At 37.1% G+C, this 23646-nt stretch overlaps 1 protein-coding gene across 1 annotated transcript in view; it reads left to right on the forward strand.

Annotated features, from left to right (window-relative positions):
- The window catches only part of Zfpm2 (zinc finger protein, FOG family member 2), a 471310-nt gene that overhangs the window by 227000 nt on the left and 220664 nt on the right, over positions 1-23646 (forward strand). The gene's annotated exons all lie outside the window — the stretch shown is intronic.

Here is a 23646-nt window from a genome sequence, read left to right on the forward strand (position 1 = left end):
TAAGTAAGCTAATTTATCCTTTTACTGCTTTATCTGCTTAGCCAGGCTAACACTGGTCACATTTAATAAATAATATGTACATTCACCTTTATTTTTTTAGAAGGAACAAATTAATTATCATACATTATGGATTTACATGAAGACTAAGAAATAAACAACTTCGTTATTTCTTCATAACACTACTTGTGCCACTAAGAGCCAGGATGAATGATTAATATTGTATTTTTTGTTGTTAACCATTTTTGTAAAACTTCTGAGCTGAAAAAGTGTTGTACTTGGTAACATAATATGGGTAACTGGTTTCTCAAGATGAGAAATGTTAACAAAGGTAGGAAGTTGATTAGACAAAGAAGGTGAAGTTCAAAGGCATTTTAAACCCATTTCATATGGGTGTCTCTATTTTTTCTCTAGCAATACTTACATATTGAAACATTGATTTTTTTATCATATTAATTATATTTTCATTATAATCAGGTATCAGCCAAGCCATTGGTCCTTTCTCTGATATTTCTTCAATAGTTTCCTGTCATTGTAATAACATGTATAGTTGATTTAAGGCATTCTCTATTAATAAATCAAAATTATGTCTATATTGACGTACAACAGAGAGGTAGGAGGATCACCTTGAGTTCAAGATTACCTTGAGTGAATTCCAGGTCAGGCTGGACTAGAGTAAGACCCTACCTCAAAAAAACAAAATCTATCTATCTATCTATCTATCTATCTATCTATCTATCTATCTATGTGTGTGTTGCTTTTCTATTGTTTTTATATCATTATCTGTATATTACAAAATGAAAGTTTTGACTTTTACCATACCAATCTGATACATAGAAAATAAACCTATTGTGAGTTTAATTTTTCATGGAAGTCACTTTCTAGGTGTCATAATTTTATGATTTAACACTCTTTCACCACTTTAGTATTTATACTTAATTAAGTTCATATATTTGAAACATTAAGGATCTTTGACACTATTTAATTCATATGATTGTCTTTATATCAAATGTATGCTATAAGTAATAATTATTCATAAAAAGTACTTTTAATATCTGTTTTCTTTTGACTTAATTTTAAGTATCTAATTATGTTATGTACTTAAAAGATAGAAAGTGTTCAGTGATAAAATTTAGATTCTTTACTAAAACATACTCTTAAAATATTTTTTGGAGAAACAATCTTATCTTCCAGAATTTACCTCTGATTTTGTATCATCAAATATTACATATACTACTGCAGCTTCCATAGTTGTTACTGTATAACAGTTGAGATGCACACTTATTTATTTTGAGACACAATGTGGAGAATTGGAAATAGATTAGCTTGTAAAGCCTCCAAGCAAGCCTGGGAATCCATTCTTTTTTAAATTATATTTGTATCAGTGAGAAGACAGAGATTTTGTCTTTGGATTCCAGAGGTTCCATTTTGAAACTGTTCCACTTTGCCTTTTTAATCTAATGTCTATTATATAATTATAGCATGATAAATCAAAGGGGGATTTTCTTTATACAAATCCTAAATTCATAAAAGTCTTTAAGAGAAAATGTACAATAACTAGAAGATTTCAGTGATTTTTTTGTTTTATTTTGGGTAAAATGTTTACTATTTTTTCAACTGACTGAAAAATTTTAAGATAATCCAAACATTTCTGAAATTTTATTATCCTTTATCAGAATTTGAACAATGCTTCAATATGTATTTTATATTGTGAAGATAAATTTTCCTTATATTAAAATATATAGCCTACTAACACTTCCTTATCCAACATTGAATTAAATTTGGATTAGAACATTCTTAACTTGTTTATTTGCCGACCAATGCAATGATACTATGCTCAGACTCATGATTTTGGCTCAGGAGATTCAGCACACTAATTAATCCAGCACAGTAATTAATTGAGTCACTATGCCAGATGTCAAATCCTTTTTATGTCTTTCAAGTCTCTGTCTTGAAGTACATTAGCAATATGTCTCCTTCTTCAGAAAGTATTTACAGACCAGAAATTGAGATGCATATAGAATATACTAAGAAACTTAGGCTATGTAAAAGCATCACAAAATTATACAAAAACTTATTTCTGGAATAATGTGATACACTGAAAATAGAAATAGAGTATCCCCTCATTGATACCTTCTTACCTTGTGAGAGGCACTTCATGCTATCAAAGTTGGATAATAGCAACAGTATCACAGTACACACATGTAATGGGACAGGTACATATAAAAGTACATATTTGGTTCTTATATGTAATAAAAGAGAGTAATGATTACCTTTGTAATAAAATATTACAGAGGATGAAACTAACACTTTAGGCATCTCACTAGCCCAAGAACAATTCTGTTTGATCCTACAAACTATGTTGAAGTCACAAAAATGCCATCTATTATGTAGAAATAATGAGACTTAGCTTATAATGATTGGATGAAAAAGGTTTTATATACTATATATGAGTTATTGACACATCTAAGCTCCTCTTAAAAATAAGTTATCTATACAATGGATCTACTGAAATCCAACAAGCTAAAAACTCAACCATCACCCCAAACTAAACAAGATTCCCTGTGGATCTTGGTGTTTGAGGATTTTACAGGTGTAAATGTGGCTCTTTGCCAAATGATTAGCATGTTTCCAGAGAGACAAAACTCCCATGGTCTGTGTGCATTTATAGGTTTATGTAAAGAATTTGTTTGTACAAGAACAGAAATTAAATCTAAAATCTGTAGTGTGGGCTGGTAAGTTGAGTCAAAGAGAGAGTTTATGGTACAGATGAGTCCAGGAGAGCCCATGCTACAGATGACATTCAAAGGCTATGGTTTGTTTTGCCTATGCAGGCCAATCTATTTTTTGGTAATTATGCTTTCAGTTTATTGGATTAGCCCACTCATATGATAAAGGGTGCTGTATTCAGCTCCAGGTTTCTGGGTCAAACATCCAGCAGGATGCAGCTAAAGGGAGTAAGAGGGCTTATTTCAGACTTATAGCCTCCAGGTAAGCTCCATAACTGGTGGAAGAAGCTGGCTCCCATCATAACTCAGCATCACAGAGATCCAGAGTCTCCTAAGAGCTCATCACTGAAGTAGACTATCTGGAATTTAGCTCTCATTTGCCCTCTCTTGCATTTCATTGTATCAGTTGTCAGTAGCTAACTAGTCTGAGTGGATTCAGCCAACTGTCAGAATCACACTATATGCATACTTAATTAAATGGAATATAAATTCAAAGTCCCAAATTACTTACCACATAATTGTAAACTCATCATGATCTGTTAAATTAAAGAAATGAAATTTGTTCGAGAAATCTCATTTTATTTGGTTCAATCAGAGGAGAAACTTGCTTTATTTCCCCGTAGGGCATTTGCGACACTGAATTCTGAAAATAAGAAACACATCAACAGCATGTAAACATTTTATTGACCTAGTCATAAAATAATGCAGGCATTAAATTGCATCACAAAAATTTCAAAGTAGTTATCGTCATAGAAATCTGAGGAAAACCCCGAGATTATTGATCTATAACATCATAATTATACTTATTATATGACACCATGTTGGCCCTTTTGATTCCATTTTAATTAATTAATTAATTAATTAATTAATTAATTAACTAATTAATTTATATGAGAGAGATCAAGAGTGAAAGAGGCAGAGATAGACAGAGAGAGAGGGAGAGAGAGAATGGGCGCGCCAGGGCTTCCAGCCACTGCAAACGAACTCCAGACGTGTAAGCCCCCTTGTGCATCTGGCTAACGTGGGACCTGGGGAACCGAGCCTCGAACCGGGGTCCTTAGGCTTCACAGGCAAGCGCTTAACCGCTAAGCCATCTCTCCAGCCCTTGATTCCATTTTAGCATCGATCTTTGGTCCCTTTCCTTACTAGAGTTGTCAAGTTCCATGTTGTATATATACTATTGCACACTTATCCGTAGACACTTGCTTCAGCTTTCACCTCAAAACCCAGCACAGGTCAGTCATTGTGGAAGTGTGGAAGAACCCATGTTCCCAGTTGTAATGCTCAACCAAGGGAACACAGAAGGTTGACAGATAAATTCCCCTGCTTCTTCTATGTGCTAGAGTTTAGCAGTGGGATGGACATCCAACTGGCTTAATAAAACACCCTTTACGTACTTTCCTTTTGCTGTCCATGTCTGTACTCTTGCTGGAATGTTCCTGGGTCCCTTCCCAAAGCAATCATTTACATCTGAATCAGTCCTAGGGTAACGTTCTGGAAGTGAGGCAAAGAAAGTATGTAAGAAACAATAATGAAGTAATTTTGAAAGCAGTGTGTTGAATCTTCATAATTCTATTTCAAACCTCCATTCCTGGTATATAGTAGACATTTATTAAATGCTTTTAAAAACCAAATTCTATTTCAGTAGAGTGAACCTATTAGTAACGTCTTCACTGATCCCCATCCACTGATGCCCTCCCTCCATCTTTACCATGTTAATGGTGGAATTTATAATTTTGCTGAAGCATAACTTTTTATTAGGGCTTACATCTTTTTTCTCTGATGTTGACATTGTGAATGATTACTTCCTTCTTAACATTCACTTTAATCTGGGCTCAGTATTACTTCATTTTCCTGATTCTCTCTGAGTCTTGGCTCTTTTTAAATTTAACTGTGTGTGTTTCCCAAAACACTTCTGCCCTTTCTTCTCTTCTCCCTCTGTTGCCAGTGCCTCAGGGAGCTTAGCCACTTGCAAAGCTGCAGCTACTAATTTACAAATGACATTTAAATAAAATAAAATCAAACTCTCTAACCTTGGCTTTTAACCCTTAATCTAATCTAGCATATTTCAACTATTTTTGCAGGCCCTTCCCACTAAATTACTTCAACTTACAAGGAGCAATTACAACTCTCTTCACACATAGTTTCTCTGACCTTCCCCCTGACTTCCAACATTCAGTCAGATCAGCTATCCCCTTTCCTGTCTCAGCAGGGAGTGCATTTGATCAGATATCTGTCATCATTTCTTCATTTTTACCTCTTCTCCCTGTCTGAAATGTTGCTCACACAAGTAGTAAACAAACCCTTCTCTCTTGTCTTTTCTCTTGAGCCACAATCCTCACTTTTCTCCTCTATTCTAAGTCAAGTATCTCCCAACATTCTCATTTTCCCATCCTGCTCTCTGAATTCCTTTTCCCTTCCTCCTGCTTGTGTCACCACTAATTTAGTTGAATTATTCACCACGTGCTTATTATTACAATATCATAACCCCTGTCTTGTATCCTTTTGCTTTGCCTAGATCATCATGTGTCCAAAATAATGTTAGCCTCTTAACTTCAATTCAAAACTCAAAGAGCACAAAAGAGCCTAAAGTCCTTGGTAGAGCCTAAGGCTCATGATGGCCACTTTTATAGTGGTGATGCTATTTCTACTCCCAGTAGTGGTTTGCTACCTATAGTGCTCTCAGGAAACTCCTTCCAGCCGTTGCTATGCATTTTACCATGTTTGAAAACCTGTCTTCCTCCTGCCACCCCTCTACATCATAGCAATACCATTCTTACTAAGACTGTATTCAAGGTTTTGTTCAAACTCAACCTACCAGAAGCCTCCAGCCTAGATGACCATTCCCAGAAAGATTTGCCTCTTGTGATCTCCTTTGTAGGATAAGGACACTTATCACATTGTGTACTTTCCTATCTTTTTATTGCACCATTGGCTTCATTTCTACTTCTTTATCTTTCAACCCTTTCTTCCAAATCCAATGTATAGCTTATAGTATTGGCTCAGTGAATGGTCTTTAAATGGATAAAATAATTCTTTTATTTTTCCCCTAAGAGTGGGAATGAGGCTCAACCCTACTTGCTCATGTCTTCTGTACCCCACCTTGATTTTATATTTGTTTATTTTCCTGTGGTGGTCTTGTTTCACCTGCCCAACTTAGCATATAATGAGACCACAGTAAATGATTTCTTTTGCCTGCTGCATTTGTTTATATGTTTATGTTTGGTTTTAGTCACATTTGAGAGAAAGTATCAATACGGCAGGATAGCTATATCTCTTTCCTTAGTCTTAACCAATAAAGAAATATGCTTTCTTGTTAGATATTAACTCATTTGAGTATAATACCAGGCAACCATTTGAAGCACTTAAGAAGTAGGAGATGCTAAGCCACTGAGTCAATTAAGATTTATTTACAAGAGTCAGTCTTCTATCACTAGCTATGACATGGGTGGAGGCCAAGAAGGTGTTCTGCTCTACCATGCTTTCTGTGAAGTCTCATCTAGCATTGCACTTTCCAGTGACAAACCATCTGGGAAATTCCATCTGTCTCTGCTTGGAAACTGAGGTGGCAGTCGCCCACTGTGAACAATTTTCTATTAACTTCTTGGATAAGATCAGTCAGATTTATACTGAATTGATGGGAACCGTAAGAGCAGGGTTGTTCCAAGAGAAGACAAATGTACTGATTCCTCTAATTGGGCTTAAGCCAGTTTCATTCACTGTTGCCCTTGGGTTCTAGTAGTGCAAGGACTTATAACCTTTTTAATTGTACCCTGCTCCTCTTGGGAAGAGTTGGTGAAATGCATTATTGATGGAAGTTGTAGATTTCTCCCTTAGGGAAGGCAAGATCCTGGCTTCTCTTATACTCTATCTGATGTGGAGAATTAAAGAAAACTGAGTGGACAGGGAAGCTGCCCAGAGAAGACATGAAGCAAGACATTTAATGCATCTGAGCCTTGAAAAATGACATGTTGGCCTGCTTTCTTGAAGGAAAGTAGGATTTTATTGTTATTGTTATTTTTGTGGAGGAGTGCTTCAGGAAAGAAGAGAAGCTGATATAGAGGCCTAAGTAACTGAAGACATTCTATAAAATGTGACTCTGAAAATTAAAGAAAATAAAATCAAAGAATTATTTTAGAATTCATATCTGTAGAACAAAACACAAGAAATTAACCATATATTGATCTGAAGGACTGGTTATATTATATCAAAGACAGAATTATGATATAAACAGGAGATAGGTTTGAATGAACTTCTGAATCAATAATATCAGACTAAAACCACAAATCGTACCTTTGCTCATAATTATTACCTGCCTCAAAACTTTGCTTTTTGTGTATAGCTAACCAGTCTCACATCCATCTCTTTTTGACATTTTTCTCCTGACAGTGGTTTTTATAGGTTTTGTAAATTTTGACTTAGATTTTTTTTGAAAGGTAGAAACCCAAAGATATAATTCTTGTCCATGTATATATAGTTTTATTTATGAGACTTATTTACTTTCCATTACTTGAATTTTTGAAGCTAAGCATCATGTAGCCAAGGCTGAACTCAAACAGCTATGTCGCCAAGGCTGTCCTTGAATTCCTGATTCTCCTTCCTCAGCCTCCCAAGTGCTTGGATTACAGGGTGGATTGCCATACTCTGCTTCAATACTTGAAATCTAAACATATTTTTTCTTTGGGTTAGGATCTGTGGCTCAACCTATTTACCTAAACTTACAAAGCACATCTTTCTTTGCATTCAAGGTTATAAAGTGTTCTCTTTTTGAGAGACCAAGGAAAATTTTATTGAAGATGAGAGTTACTAAAATGATTATTTGTGTTATATTTCCAGAGTAATTAATGTCTAAAAGGATGAGTTGTTCGTATCATGAACATATAATCCATGCTGCTCTTCTGAGAGTATGTTTCAGAGGTTGAGATTAATGTATAGCATTGCCTTTCCCAAAGTGGGCATGAAGTACAAAGACTGGCTGTTGGTTCATGCTGGGACATGTCATTGTAGATCTGCTTTTCATGCACTGGGGTATCTCACATGGCTTTTCTTATTTTAGAGCTCACTGCCACCATTCTTTCTCTCTGCCAAGCGCAGTCAGTATGAAGGTATGGGTATGTGGAGGTGGGGCAGATAGATTATTACCTGGTTGAAAAGTTCACGTCTTCTGCAGAGATAACCTGATCACAGCCGTCTCTTTTTGGTATCATTTTTGTCCTGATGGTGCTCTTTCTGGTTTTGGTACGTTTTGTCTTAGATTTTTTTGAAAGGTGAAACTCAAAGATATTGTTCTTTTTATGGAATCCTGATTGCCTAAGAGGCAAATATATTCTATGTGGTGAGGAAATGCTTCATAAAGTAGCCTTCATGATTTAAATTATATAGTAGAAGTGTAATGTTGTTTTGCTGAAGAAAAAATGCAACATTATGAAGGTAACTGTTAAAAAGTTGATCAAAACTGTCTTCTGTCATTTCCTGGTCTAGCTTATATGACTTTTCAAATTTTTTTCCATGACTTTTGGTTGAATTTCCATTTTACAGCTGCTCTGAAACAGCTAGTTTGGTATGGTGCACTTACCTGTTGTCTGTATAGCTATGATGAATGTCAATCCAAGAGTGTTTGGGAATTAGCAACCCCTCTCAACTCAGCATGATGATTACTACATTTAGCAGTTTAGAGATGATAACTGAGAAAATGGACATAGAACCATTTTGTATTCCTTCATTTGGTCCTAATGTTAGAAATTACTTTAGAGATAATTGTCTAACCCTCTTAACATATGACACTTCATTTTTACTATAATTTTTAGTAGGTAATCCCAAGTTGTCATTAAATCACTTTCAGAGTTTGGCTATAGCTCTTAGTTGCCATGGGACGTCTTTTGATGTCTTACTCAGTTTCCTTGGTAGAGTGGTCTGCAACTATACCCACATCACACCTATAAGGCTCTGTGCTAATGATGGTCAAGAGGGAAGCATTTTGTGTATATTTATGATAGGAAAAACAAAGTAAGTGTATTAAATGCTTTTAGAAATTTTTTTGAGAAATTATCTTTTGGAAAATAACATCTCTTTTCATTCTTAAAGTATTGATTTCAAAGTATTTTAATCATTACTTACCTTCAGTAATTTCAAATTTTTCATAAAATTCATCGGCTCAATTTGACCAAACTGTGTTTTTCTTTTTAAATTTCTAATAAATTGTAGATCTTCTGTGCCATTTTATATCACTATTTTTTTTTTTCTGTTAATGGTGAGCAGTTAAGAGCCACATTAATGGTGTGTATGCATGCCTATCTGGGGTTGTTGCAGTCTTGTTCTCATTGCTGGCAGAAATCACCCAACCAAAAGCATATTTTGAGACAAAAAGGATTTATTTTGGCTTACAAGCTTGAGAGTAAGTTCCACAATGGCAGGGGGAAACAATGGCATTAGCAGAGGGTGGATATCACCCCCTGGCCTACATAAAGTGGACAATAGCAACAAGAGAACATGCCAGACACTGGCAAGGGGAAATTAGCTATAACACCCATAAGCTCATCCCCAACAATACACTGCTTCCAGGAAGCATTAATTCCCAAATCTCCATCAGCTGGGAACCTAGCATTTGGAACATCTAAGTTTATGGGGAACACCTGATTCAAACCAACACATTCTGCCCCTGGCCCCCATAAACTGATAACCATACATGATATAAAATTCAATGCATTCATCCAACTTTAAAAGTCCTCATAGTCTGAGGACTTTTAATTGAGACATAATACCAAAAAAAAAAAAAAAAATCAAACTCATGATGGCACATATTAACATTCACACTGCAAAAGATGGCATTGGACATAGCAAGGAAATACTCAACGAATACAAAATTTACACAGGGCAATCATCAATCTCTGTAGCTACAAGAGCTACAAGTTCAACAACTCTAGCCAGTGACAAGCCTCCATGTTTTATAATTCTAGCCAGCAACAAGTCTCTGGAGTTCCAATTCCGCCCCTCCAGTTAGACCACTCACAGTCCTGAAACACGTCATCAGGGCAGTCAGCTTTCCTTAGGAGCCATCCCCACTGGCTCTCCACTGCAACCCATGGTTCATCCTCATGGCTCCATTGGGTCTCCATGCAGGCATTCAACAAACCTGCTTCACACTGCCCATAGCCATTTCCAAAACACAAGACTGCATTGCAAACTCAATGACCCTCTCTTTCTTACATTTCTTATACTTCACAATACCAGGTAGGGTGCTAATTTCTTAATCAAGGTAGGGGGATAAAGCTAACTTTAAAGAACAGGACATTCCTTAAGCACTCAGCTTCCTTCAAAAGTGTCTACCTTCTTCCTGTTACCCCATTCTGGTCAGCTGGTCCAATCTCAAAGGTTGTAATCTCATATAATTTTAGCTGAATGGGCAGCAGGTTTGACCCAAAACTTTCTTTCTTTTCTTTTCTATGACATATCCCTCTGCTTACATCAGTTTGATTCTATACAAAGAAACTCTGCATAAGTTCTCATAACAAGGGCCTAAAAGCAAGTCTCTCACACAAACTGTTCCCAGCCTAGTCCAGGTAAAGCTCGTTCTTACTCTCACAAGCCAAACCTCACAGTCCATAGTTCTTGCTGCATTCAAGTCTTTCAACTCTGACCAGAATAGTCCATCAAGCTGTACTTATAGCACTGCATGGCATCTCTTAGGCGGAGGTTTCAAATCTTTCCACATTCCTCTTGAAAATCAGCTACAAAAGGCCAAATCTACACTCAGGTGTCTAGCAACCACTTTACTGTTGCAGTCAGGTTGACATTTCTGGCGGAAATGACACAACCAAGAACAACTTTTAGGAAGAAAGGATTAACTTTTGCTTACAGACTCAAGGAGGATCTCCATGATGGCAGAGGAAACTGATGGTATGAGCAGATGGTGGGCATCACCCCCTCCCCAACATAAGGTAGACAATAGCAACAGGAGAGTGTGCCAAACACTGGCAAGGGAAAACTGGCTATCATATCCATAAGCCCAGCCCCAAATTATGTGGCCTCCAAGAGGCATTAATTCCCAAATCTCCATCAGCTGGGGACCTAGTATTCAGAACACCTAAGTTTATTGGGGACACCTGGATCAAACCACAACCTGGGTTGTTCATTTTCTTTTTTATATTCTTTTTCTCTGATTGGGTAGGCCATTGTGATAGTTACAGCTTTTCCTGGTGTCTTTTGACTGGTACATTGGTGTCATGTTAAAGCTCAGTAGTGAAGCATCTGTTTATAAATTGTCTCAAATGCTCTGATAAGGTTTTTCAGGGGCAGTTTCTAACATGTCATCCTGCCTCCCTGAGAACAGGAACAAGAGAGAGCAGTAAGTAGAGCTAAAGTCAAGCAGTGTTTTTATCAGTGAACCTTGGGACTAACATCTCATTACTTTAGCTAAATTTCTTTCACTAGGTCTAGCCCACTCTGGAGGAAAGTGAACTAAAGGACAGCTTCAAATTAAAAGGAAGTGTTACTCTGGGCTGTCTACCTCAGAAGACAATTTGCATAAGTAGTTAATTGACCTCTGACAGGGAAGAAGTTGAAAATAATAGGAGTAGAGGGAGAAATCACAAAAGAAAATTCAATTAATTTGAATGGGGAAAAGATATTACATCCTACAAACTATCATAACAAAAATCAAAGATTAATCAATAAAAGACATTAGTGGAAAGAGATAGATATCTTTAGTTCTTTTCATGAAAGTAGATATCACTTTCTCATTGAAGCTGAGCTGTGGCTCTTTTATTTAGATGCTAATTCTGATAGAGAAAAGTGAGTTAAAATATATGAAAATGATTTGTATAAAATCTAATGGGAATTGGAGACAAGAAGTAGTTTGGGTTATGAGTGTTTCTTTTCCTTTGGTAAATTTGAAGAACATATACTAGCATGTTGTAGGCATCCCCAGTGGAAGAGAAAATAGATAAGAAAGAGCCCAGGATAGGCTCATAATGACACAATGCTAGTCTTGACTGTTATTACTCAAAATGGCTGTGTTATCTTGATTATTACACATGCTCTCAGTTTTCTTATTTATAAAATAAGGGTCATTATACCAGACATACATCATACAGGTCCTGTAAAATTATATAAAATTATGTGCATTTAGTTACTTTAAAAATATATAGGTTGCTATATAAACCTGGATCAAGTTTTTATAACTGAATAGAAAGTTGATTTTTTCTTTCATCCCATTATTTCCCTATGCAGTACCTCCAGCTTTAAAAAAAAAAAGAAAGAAAGAAAAGAAAAGAAAATCTTTTATTTATTTATTTTTTATTTTCTTTGCTTGAGAGAGAGACAGATAGAGAAGGAATGGGTATAGTAGGGCCTTCAGACATGTGCCACCTTGTGCATCTGGCTTATGTGGCTCCTGAAGAATCAAACCTGGGTCCTTTGGCTGTGCAGACAAGCACCTTAACCACTAAGCCATCTCTTCAGCCCAACTGTTTTCATTTCTGCCCTATGTCTGGAAAGACTTAAAAATATTGTCAGTTGTAATCTGTTGCAGTCTGGTTCATATTCCTGGTAGAAATAATCCAACCAAGAGCAGCTTCTGGGAAAAAGAGATTTATTTTGACTTACAGGCTCGAGGGGAAGCTCCACGATGGCAGGGGGAAACGATGGCATGAGCAGAGGGTGGACATCACCCCCTGGCTAACATAAGGTGACAATATAAACAGGAGGGTATGCCAAACACTGGCATGGGGAAACTGGCTACAATACCAGTAAACCCACCCTCAACAATACACTCCCTCCAGGGGGCATTAATTCCCAAATATCCATCAGCTGGGAAGCTAGCATTCAGAACATCTAAGTTTATGAGGGACACCTAAATTAGACCACCACATTCCTCCCTGGCCCCCATAAACTGATAACCATACATGATGCAAAATGTAATGCATTCATCTAACTTTAAAACTTCCAATGATGTTCATACATCCCCATAGTCCAAGATCTTGTAACAGAGTCATAATAACAAAAAATAACATTAAGGGCTGTAGAGATGGCTTAGTGGTTAAGCACTTGCCCATGAAGCCTAATGATACCAGGTCGAGGCTTGATCCCCCAGGACCCACGTTAGCCAGATGCACAAGGGGGTGCACATGTCTGGAGTTCTCTTGTAGTGGCAGGAGGCCTTGGTGCACCAATTCTCTCCATTGCTCGCTTGCTCTCTCTCTCTCTCTCTCTCCCTCCCCCTCTTTCTGTCTGTCTGTTGCTCTCAAATAAATAAATAAATTAAATAAACAAAAATAATTAAAACATTTAAAAAAAACCATAATTGCACAGAATACATATTCACACTGCAAAATTTGGTATAGCAAAGAAACATTTAACTGATCTAAGATTTAAAACAACCAGGGCAAACATCAAACTCTATAGCTTTAAGTCCAGCAACTCTAGCCAGTGACAAATCTCCAAGCCCCATAATTCTAAGTAGCCACAAGTCTCTGGCATTCCAATTCCACCCCTCCAGCTAGGCTACTCGCAGTCCTTGAAAAGTTCGTCGGGCTGGCATTTCTCCTTGGTAGCCATCTTGTGGTCCCAGCATCTCCACTGGGTCTCCATGGCAAGCCACATTTCTTCCTCATGGCCCCATGGCATCTCCATAAAAGCATCCAGCAAACCTGCTTCACATTCTCCATGGCCATTTCCAAAACACAAGACAGTGTTGCAAACTCAATGACCCTCTTTCCAGCATTTCTTATACTACATAATACCAGGTAGGGTACCAGGTTGTTAATCCAGGGGAGAATAAAGCAGACTTTAAAGAATAGGACACTCCTTGAGCACTCAGTCCCCTTCAAAAGAATCGACATACTTCCTGTTGCCCCAGTGCAGGTCAGCTGGCCCAGTCTCAAGATTGTAATCTCTCAATTGCAGCTGAACGGGCAACAGTTCACCCAAAGATTTTTCTTTCTGTGCCATACCCCTCTGCTCACAACAGTTCATTTCTATGCAAAGAAACCATGCAAAACTTCTCAGGACATGGGCATAAGAGCAAGCTTCTCACACAAACTGCTAGGCCAATCCAAGCAAAGCCCTTTCTCACCCTCATAAGCCAAACCTCACAGTCCATAGTTCTTACTGCATTCAGGTTTTGCAGCTCAGACCAGAATAGTACACCAAGCCATACTTACAGCACTGCAAGACATCTCTTAGGCCAAGGTTTCAAATCCTGCCATATTCCTCTTGAAAATCAGCTCCAAAAGGCCAAAGCCACACAGTCAGGTATCTAGCAGCAACCCCACTCCTGGTACCTCTTTACTGTTGCAGTCTGGTTCATATTGCTGGTAGAAATCACCTAACCAAGAGCAGCTTCTGGGAAAAGGAGATTTATTTTGGCTTACAGGCTTGAGGGGAAGCTCCACAATGGCAGGGGATACTGATGGCATGAGAAGAGGGTGGACATCATGCCCTGGCCAACATAAGGTGGACAATAGCAACAGGAGAGTGTGCCAAACACTGGCATGGGAAAACTGGCTATAACATCTATAATTCCACCCCCAAGAACACACTCCCACCAGGAGGCATTAATTCCCAAATATCCATCAGCTGGGAACCTAGCATTTAGAACATCTAAGTTTATGGAGGACACCTGAATCAAACCACCACATCATCCTATGAATGCATCTTAATATATATGTGCACACATACATTTATACAAACATAGACATATATAATTATTGATTAGCTAATACAACTATTCTGGGAACTCAGCTTTGTGAAAGAGACAGAAAAAAATGTGTACACAAGGGCCTTTACACACTACCAAATGAACTCCAAATGTATGCACCACTTTGTTCATCTTGATTTACATGGATCATAGGGAATTGAGCCCAGGTCATTAAGAATTGCAGGGAAGTACCTTACCCACTGAGCCATCTCTCTGGCTCCCAACTGCTTTTTAACTGATCTCAACATTATTATCTTTTCTATTTCTGGGTGATTCTTCTTTAGAAAGCATTGGGCAGATGTGTAGTTGGGGATTGCTTAGTACTAAAGAAGTATTTTACATGTCATTCACTTTTGAGGTAGGTTTGTATTTTAAAACGTTATCTCAATTCTTCCATTGTGTATGGAGTTTTAGAGCTCAGGATAAAGTGAAAGAATAAGGCAGTTTTAAAAAGACAGTGACACAAGATGAAACGTGGAGAAATAGGGCAGAGCTAACTAGCATTATGTTTCAGCATTCATTTAGAAGTTAAACAAGGCATCTGTTCCCTGTTATGTGTAAACGTGTGGCACTAGCCTGTGGGCAGGATCATCCAGTCTCCCCTGTAACAATATGAATCTAAGATGTGGCATTGCCCCACTCCTCTGAAAGACACTGCTACTAGGCCCATGCCATGCTTCTGTCCAGGTAAGTACACCCAGTGATATCTAAACATGCACCTGAAGTAAACATCAGAACCCCAGTACTTGCTAAATTAATTTTCTATAGGAACAATAACCAAAGAAGGTCACATTTGCCTTCATTAAAGAAATTCAGGCGAGAAGAATGAAAGTTTGTCTTTTATTTGAACATTTCAACCAGCAATGTGAGCAGTTTTCTTTTGCCGCATCCCTTCAAACTTTGTCAAAATGTCATCCACTCGAAATGAGGAGACATGAGTGGAGGTGTCCTTGTCTGCCCCTTCTCCTGGAGAATGGGCAAGGGACGAAGAGCGCAGGATGAAAGTCGAACAGTGGTCAGCTCCATTACTTCATTAATCAAGTGGAGGCATTCTGAGAAATGTTTCTCCTTGGTTGCAGCCATCTATTTTTTTGGTGTTAATCTGCACCCTGTGGCAGGGTTTTGTGAGAGGAAACAATGAGCAGTTGTATCACCCTCCTTCCCCCCAATTGTTGTCGCCCCTGTCAGAAGGCTCCGAGGATGATGCAGGTCTGTATCCGCGTGATAAGGAAAAGAGGATTCCGCATGGCTCTGTGGGGGTAGAGTGCCGCTTTGGACTAGACAAGCTGTGGAATACAGCAGAGGCCCTTAATGGGATCCAACAGTTCGGTGCCAAACATTCTGCTGCTTCTTGAAGGTTTTCTAATGAAATATTTTGGTGCTAAAATTCTGTGTCTATCAGAGGGGCTGGAGGTTAAAGGTGCTGTTTTAAGTTATTTGCTCCATAATCTGTGATTAGTCAATCCAGGCCCTTCCTCTCTCTCTCTCTCCCTCCCTCCCTCCCTCCCTCCCTCCCTCCCTCCCTCCCTCCCTCCCTCCCTCCCTCCCTCCCTCCCTCTCTCTCTCTCTCTCTCTCTCTCTCTCTCTCTCTCCCAGCAGCTGACTTGGGAATCATGCTAGGGTATTCAGATAGTTAGTTTTGATCTGATGAGAGGCTTTCAAGTCCCTGTCATCATGAATGAGCTCTGGATGAGCAGGCAGTGTAAGTTTCTGTTTTATGGCTAAAAGAAACATGAATTATCTTTTAGAATGCTGATTCCATTTTGGCAGGCTTTTGGATCCCCATATGGTTCTATTAAGCTATTTTTGGAGTCTAATATACCTTTGTAATTTATTGGGATTTTTGAAAAGGAATAAATGTGTGTTGTGTGTGGGGGGGGTGGCTCTGGCATTAAAAAAAGTATACATTGAACACTTCAAAAATAACACATACACATAAGAAAGTCCAATGAGCTTTAGAAATGCATCTGCATAGGCCAGCAAGAATAAAACCATTTCTATCCATGAAGGAAAAAAAATAAAAGGCACAAAAGCAAAGTAGAAATGGTATTTTATAGCCCACCATAATAATATATATATTGAGCAAATAGTGAAGGGGGCAAGAAATTTAGCATCAAGTCAACATGCCTTTAAGCATCTTTAGGTTGTAGATTCTAGGATACATTTTTTCATTTCTTTCACATGGTTCTGGTTTATGAGTAAAACTATAGGCAAAAGTATTTAAAACAAAAGTGCTTGTCAGGTGGCTGAAATAAATTATCTATTAGGTAATCTCATATCATGGACTACAGTGATTAGTTTTGGAGGTTCTACAGGTGAAGAAAGGCCCCTTTGTTGAGTCTCTTTAATTTGTTGAGTCTCTATAACTTGCTTGATGAGGAGAAGTTTGATGAATTCAGACTCTTACTATTTATTAAAATACCATATGCATGAAAAGAAGATGAAAGAAGCTGGGCATGGTGGCACACACCTTTAATCATCATGGTTGAGGCCAGCTTGAGAATACATACTGAATTCCAGGTCAGCCTGGACTAGAATGAGACCCTACCTTGAAAAACCAAAAAAAAAAAAAAAAAAAAAAGAAAGATAGTAGCAAGTAATATCCATCAGTACCATTTTGAATCACATTTTCTTCCTAAAACTAATTCTGGAAGGACAGATTCACATGGATAATAATACCCCTTGCATTTTTACAAGGTCACTTAGGCTTCCTTTATCTTTATGGGCATTAGAATGAGTGTGATTTAAATTCTTCACTCTCGGTTATGTAAGGGTCTGGAGAAAAGTGCAGCCATACCTATGTATGCCGGTCCTTGCATAGATAGTGCCCCCTCCATGCATGCACTTTATTCTGCCTAGTTGGTACTGTAGTACTTTTATCTTCTTTACTGTCAAATCGAAGGGTGGTGAAGCAATAACTTTTATTATTTCCTAATTATTATTGCTGTCTTCCCTTGCTACATTGACTAGCAGTTAAAGGCGTAAAATCTATTATTTTGCTAATGTTAGGTAATTGTGATAAAATTATTTCACAAGGGAAATCGTGACATGTTATTTATTAAGTATGTACTGTAAGTCAGGAAGTCTCATAAAAGTAGAAGCAAAAAGGTTTGATTTCTAATCAAACAGAACTACTTTTTGTATGATTAAATATGTTGTTTGAATTATATATATATTTATTGATTTAGGAAAACAAAACATAAAAAGCTATTTTACACACACACACACAAATATATATATATATATATACACACACACTGTAGATGCTTGGGTTTTTGAAGTTAACCAATAAGATGAAAATAAATTTATAGTTTCATTTTATTTTGTTTTTACTTTCCTAAGCAAACTATACCTATACTCTTGAAAGAAAATACAAAAGGATCCTCCATGCTTTGCCATAAATTATGCAGCATTACAGATAAAGTAATATTTCTTACTTTTGTCTAATGATTTCATGTTTTTTGCTCATAGAAAAACACAAATTTGCCAAGTAAGCATAAAATCATTACATATACACTAACAGGTCACTTCAAATAAATGTAGTGAAGTTAGGCAGGTAAACATGTAGGGTAACAAAGGTATTTATAACTTTTGGATATTTTGACTCTTGAAATGCTCAGTTTTATGCAGAAAATCTGATGAAAGAAGAATGCAAAGAATAAAAGAATGCAAATCATGAATAACAGAGCAAACACTCACATGGTAAACTCTGTATGTGTAAGTTCCACATGCATGGATACAAACAATAGTGGATTCAAAACATTTAGAAAAATAGACTCAATCTGTACTGAATACAATTATACAATTCTCTAAGTAATACTGCATGATAATTTAGGTAGCATTTACATTAAACTGAATGTTAAAATCCACCTACAAATGATGTAAGACATGTGAGCCACTGTGTGCATGTTATATGACAACACTATGTCATTCTGTGTAAGGTCTTTGAACAGCCATGAATTTTGGAATCTGTGGGGGCCTTGAAACAAACCCCTATGGGCAATGAAGGTCAATTACATATTGATTTTTCTCTTTTTTCATTTCAACTTATTGTACCTTCTCCATAAGTCTATATTATTAGAAGCTGTTTATGACCATTGCATCATATAGTTATTACTTTGTAGTTATTACCAGATTCAAAAAAAACACAATTATTATTATTACTATTGTTAGTCGGAGGAGTGTTGATATTTGCTGCAAATCTTCTATATGTCACTAAAGTTGTGGGGCATAAATGGGTGTTCAGTCTGGGATTGCTACATCTCCTTTTATCCCAAGGACCTTGAAAATAGAAGTGTATCATGCTGTGTCAGCATCTAAAGGAATAGGCAGTGTACTCTTTTACTTGTGTCTTTTTGATAGTTCTCAAAGTTATCTTTTACTAGTGCATATGCAGTTATCTTCAAGCTGAAAGAAAGGGACTCAGTGGAAACAAGGGAAGGAGAGCTCATTTTTGCTAATCAATTATGACAATCTAATCTTCTTGTAACTCATTTTACTGTATTGTTTTGCTGCAGCTTTTCTTTAAATGCATTTTAATCTGGGCTGATTTGTGTTTTACCATCTGATAACACAGCATGCTCATAATGTAAGCCTGCAAAGTTTCTCTGGAATTTGTTTCCTTTCTGCAGACGTGAGCCAAAGTCCATACAACCTATGCTGACCAACTGGAAATAATGCAATAAAAAAAAATTAACTAGTGAAGGTGAAGTTATAAGAATGCTGTCTCCATCTCTACACTGCCTGGAGAGTGGTGTTGTTTTACTGTTAAGAGAGCAGTGCTTTCCTCCCTGAACTATGTGAAGAAGAAGCAGACTCCACTGTAGAGGCTGCCTGTTAGGGTTTCATAAGTTAGTCTTTTAAGTTTCCTTGAAATTACTTTAAGCAGAATGTTGTATGTTGAATACGGTTGAATAGACTAGTAAACTCAAAAAGAGTCCATGGGCCTGAATAACATCTTTACAAATTGATAATTGTAATGCTCATTATCCCATTAACAATCCTGCTTGTTGTCATTCTGCATACTCTTGTTAATGGAATGGTAAGCAAACTTTCTTTGAATATTTTCTACTAGACATGCATTCTATGATATAATGACAGAGAAAATGACTAAAACAAGGAAGTATTTTAATGACATTGTAGGTGGGAAGTAGTATGACATAAAAATATCACATGTATGTGTGTCAAGTTCTTGGACTAACCTGCATTTTTTTAGATACAGTAAAATTTCTAGACCTTGTTTTATTATTTTCACAGCCTGTCTCAGTTGTAAGCATTTAACATTCAATATGGCCATTCTTAATTTTTCATTGCTATTAGAATATATAAAATTGGGCTAGAAACTGAAAGCTAGCCATAAGCTTATAAAAAAGAATTTACTAATAGAGTCCATCCATATCCTCGCATTTCTTTCTCCAAGTCTCCGCTCCCCCTTTAGAGATGGTATCTCTGATTTATAAGGATTATTGTCTTTGGTTCTCATGTCAGTGAGTTGAGAGGTGAAGGCAGTAGGATTGCATTTTCAGGATGCCACATGTGCACTCTTTGATCTGAGGTACAGTGTGCCTCAGGGAATAAGTTCAATCTTGATTTCTTTAGTCAATCATCCACTATCAGGTACCACTGCCCTGATTAGCAGGCTGAAGAGAAAGAGCATATCGTGGGTGTGTGTTACAGAGATGAAGAATGGTGATGAGTCTGTTGGCAATAGTCAGCCTGTACATTCACTGTGTGGCATTTGCTTTCTTTCTGCATAAATCCCCTTAGAACATGACAGAACAGAAATCAGGTTTTCCTTGTACCTTTCCATGAACTGCTCATTTTTTTTTAAACAGGTAGGAGTTTCTTTTCTTTGTTTTATCCATTGTTGCAAGATGGAAACTGGGAAGAGAATTAGGAGGATGCATTGTGGAATTTTCTTAGAGATATACAGGTACATCCAGCCCTGCCCAATGTTTTCATGGTTCCCTGGACTAGGCCTATGGCTGAGCCCTGCCTGGAGAGGATTCAGTACCATACCTGTGTTCTTCCTGTCTCTTCCTTTGGTACTATGGCAACATCTCATGGTTCTGAAGACTCAAAAGGTTTTTATATTTATCCATTACTTGTCAGTGATTTCCCTCAAAAGATTAGGGTTTAATCTAATATACCATCCATGTAACGTCTCTTCCTCAGTCAAATTAAATAAAAGACTGGGTACTATGATAAGAGCTACTGTTAGTCTAGTGTGTGTATTTTGGGTTTGTCCATGTGTATTACATATTATGATTATAGGGCAAAAATAGAACATCGAGGAGAAAAGTAAATGGTGAAGATACATATTTTGTGTCTTAGGTCTTTGTGAAATGTCATAAATACATCAAAAAGTAAAATTATTTGTTGGTAAAATATAATTCTTACTTATGAGAACTATTGTATTTAATTGTTTATATTTTTCCTTGTGCTGATAATGAAACCAGGGCCTTGTACATACTAATTAAGTGTTTTTCTGCTGAACAATGCTTTCAGCCAAGCCTTATGAGTTCATTTGAGGAAAAATGTATGGTATAGATGCACTTTAGTCATAAGTAAGTAGAGTGTGCTTAGGTCCACTGGATTTATTTCATCTTTACTTGACCTTGATGTTAGAACCAGTTTGATAAGGTTAAGGTCAACAATTGCATTCGTTTTAGACAAGATAGAAGTATGGCATGTCTTGTTTTGTTTTAACATGCTAACAACTAATAGTGTTTAGGTTCATCTAGGTGGCACTGATTTCAGTGATGCATTCATCTTTGGTGATTATCCAAAAGATTTCAGTACCTATAATTAATCACCCATTTGAGAAGAGAAAAAAAAATCCTAAGATATTGTTTGGCTTTTTTCTTCCATATAAAAGTGAAGGTCGAGTGAGGAAGAACAGTATCAGTATGGCAGTGAGGGTCATCAGCACTGGTAGTGATGGTCATTAGCATGCTTGTGCTTACGCTGCTGTGTCAAAGAATTACCTTCTGACTGCTTGATTATGAGTGATCATGATAAAGTTAGGCAATTTTCTTTCCTTTATAAAGAAAACTGAGTGGTGACCAACTCAGTACTGGTTTCTGACAAAAGTATTTTTCTTCTATTAACTACTTGGCCTAGTGATCACTCATGTATTTATTCCTTCAAACATGGCATCAGGGTAATGAGTAAAAATGTCAGTAAGACAGAAGCAGTGCCTTCTAGAAGATTAAATATACTAATAAAATTTAATTGTAACTAAGTTTGCAAAAGGCCCTGTGCATTGTTTGTAGATTGCATGATACTCCATTGTGAGCTTTGAGGGATCTAGGCCATATGGCTGGAGATATAAATGATTTAGTATAATACAAGAATATAAAATTTAAAAGCTGAAAAAATGACTTTTGAACCATTTCTGCATTAATTCAGGTAGTGTTTTGAGACTATCCTACAGCTGAAACAAGTACTTAAAATATATAACCAACCCTATTCTAATTCTTGTGATGAAGATTAATATATCTTTTTGAAGCCTGGTAGAGTGCATGCAACTAATGCTTTTGACTCCTCTACAACTGACAAGTTTATAAACACTATAGTTAGATCAAGTATGTAAATAACTTTAGTGAATGTAATGGTCCAAAAAACAAGTGAAATTCATCTGTCTCAGTAACAAAGAAATATGTTTTTATTTTCTATGTACATAATGACTAGCAATATTACTTGATTTTTCCTTCTTTATTTCAAACCTAGTTGTCAAACTTGGAAAAGCACATCAGAAACCTTAAACAATGATCCTGAGCACTTTTATTTTACCTCCCTGAAATTTGTTTAGACCCCCATCAGGCCTGCTCCTTCCTGTGCCAGGATCTATTAATGATAATTACTTCAAGTGCGATCCCCATTCTGTGATACCATCACATCATTGGGAGGAAGATTGTGATCTTATCCGGGCCTATTCTGTTTAACTCTGACACTCCTTCTATTATAAGGGGGCCTTGATAAGATCATGCCTGTTAGAATCAGACATTAGTTGGAATCAATATTTGAAAATGTGCCTGTTTTTGCTTAATAGTGAAGTTAGTGTGGGTGTTGATATGAGACCATTTGTTGCATGAGATTGTATAACTTCATCTTGTTCAGAATTCTTCCTACTATTGTATGCTCAAAAGAAGGCATTGAGATTAAGAATTCTTGGAAGACATAATTTATAAATCAAGCCACCTATGCATATTAGTTTTCAGATAGGTATTCTATGTAGTGAGAACATTATTGTGCTTTTTGTTGTTTGTTTTGTTTTTAACCTGGTAAGGTAAAAAAGAAAAAGAAAGGAAAATACTGAGTTAAAGAGAATGAAGGACTATCTTTATAATTCTTCATTACTATAAGAAAGAGGCTATGGGAGGAAAGGGTTTATTTCAGGCTTAGGGTTCTGAGGATAAGCTTCATCATGGGGGAGAAAGGTTGGCAGAACAGATAGCTGGCAGGGCCCACATCTCCACATAAAGCAGGAAGCAAAAATGAGTGAGCCAGCTCTCAACACCCATTAGGGCTGTTCTAATCAACCTCAACGTCTACCCCTAGCAACATAACTCCTAGAGGTTCTACATCCCAAAGTCTTCAACTGGGGTCTGTGTAGTAAGCTTAATCACAAATACTTCACCCTATGAAGGCCACCTTACATTTATAGTGACTCTCAACTAGGGGCAATGTTATCTCACAAGGGACATTTGGTGATTCTTGGAGATCTTTTCTTTGTAATACCTATGAGATGAGGAGTGGACAAGAGAACTTGGGCAGACTTCTGGCAATGACACTTGTGTCCAGAGTCGGTGGAGATCAAAATTGGGGATAAACACGCTATAATGCATATAACAGCTATCTACAACAAAGGATGATCTGGACCCATGTGTCAATGGTGCCAGCGTGGAAAAATGCTCATAAAATCTGTACTGTGAATGTAACAAGTCAGGGTACTGGGCACAGTGGATTTTAATGTTTAATCTGTCTATTTATCTCCTCGGGAACTGCCCATGCTGCTCCTCTGCCTGATTAACAAATATCTGATAAACGTGGAGTTAAAGAATTCCCTTAGGCCTCATGAAATCTGGATCATTTTTATTTTTCTTATTTTTTTTTCTTTCAAATTTGTGCTGAGTTGAGCTTCAGATAGAAAAACTAAAGTGAGAAATCAGTCATGTTACCTCATTGGCTTCACCAAAACCATAGCTCTTTGTTCATGCTGGA

This window comes from Jaculus jaculus, chromosome 2, assembly GCF_020740685.1.
Source record: "Jaculus jaculus isolate mJacJac1 chromosome 2, mJacJac1.mat.Y.cur, whole genome shotgun sequence".
Lineage (NCBI taxonomy): Eukaryota > Metazoa > Chordata > Mammalia > Rodentia > Dipodidae > Jaculus > Jaculus jaculus.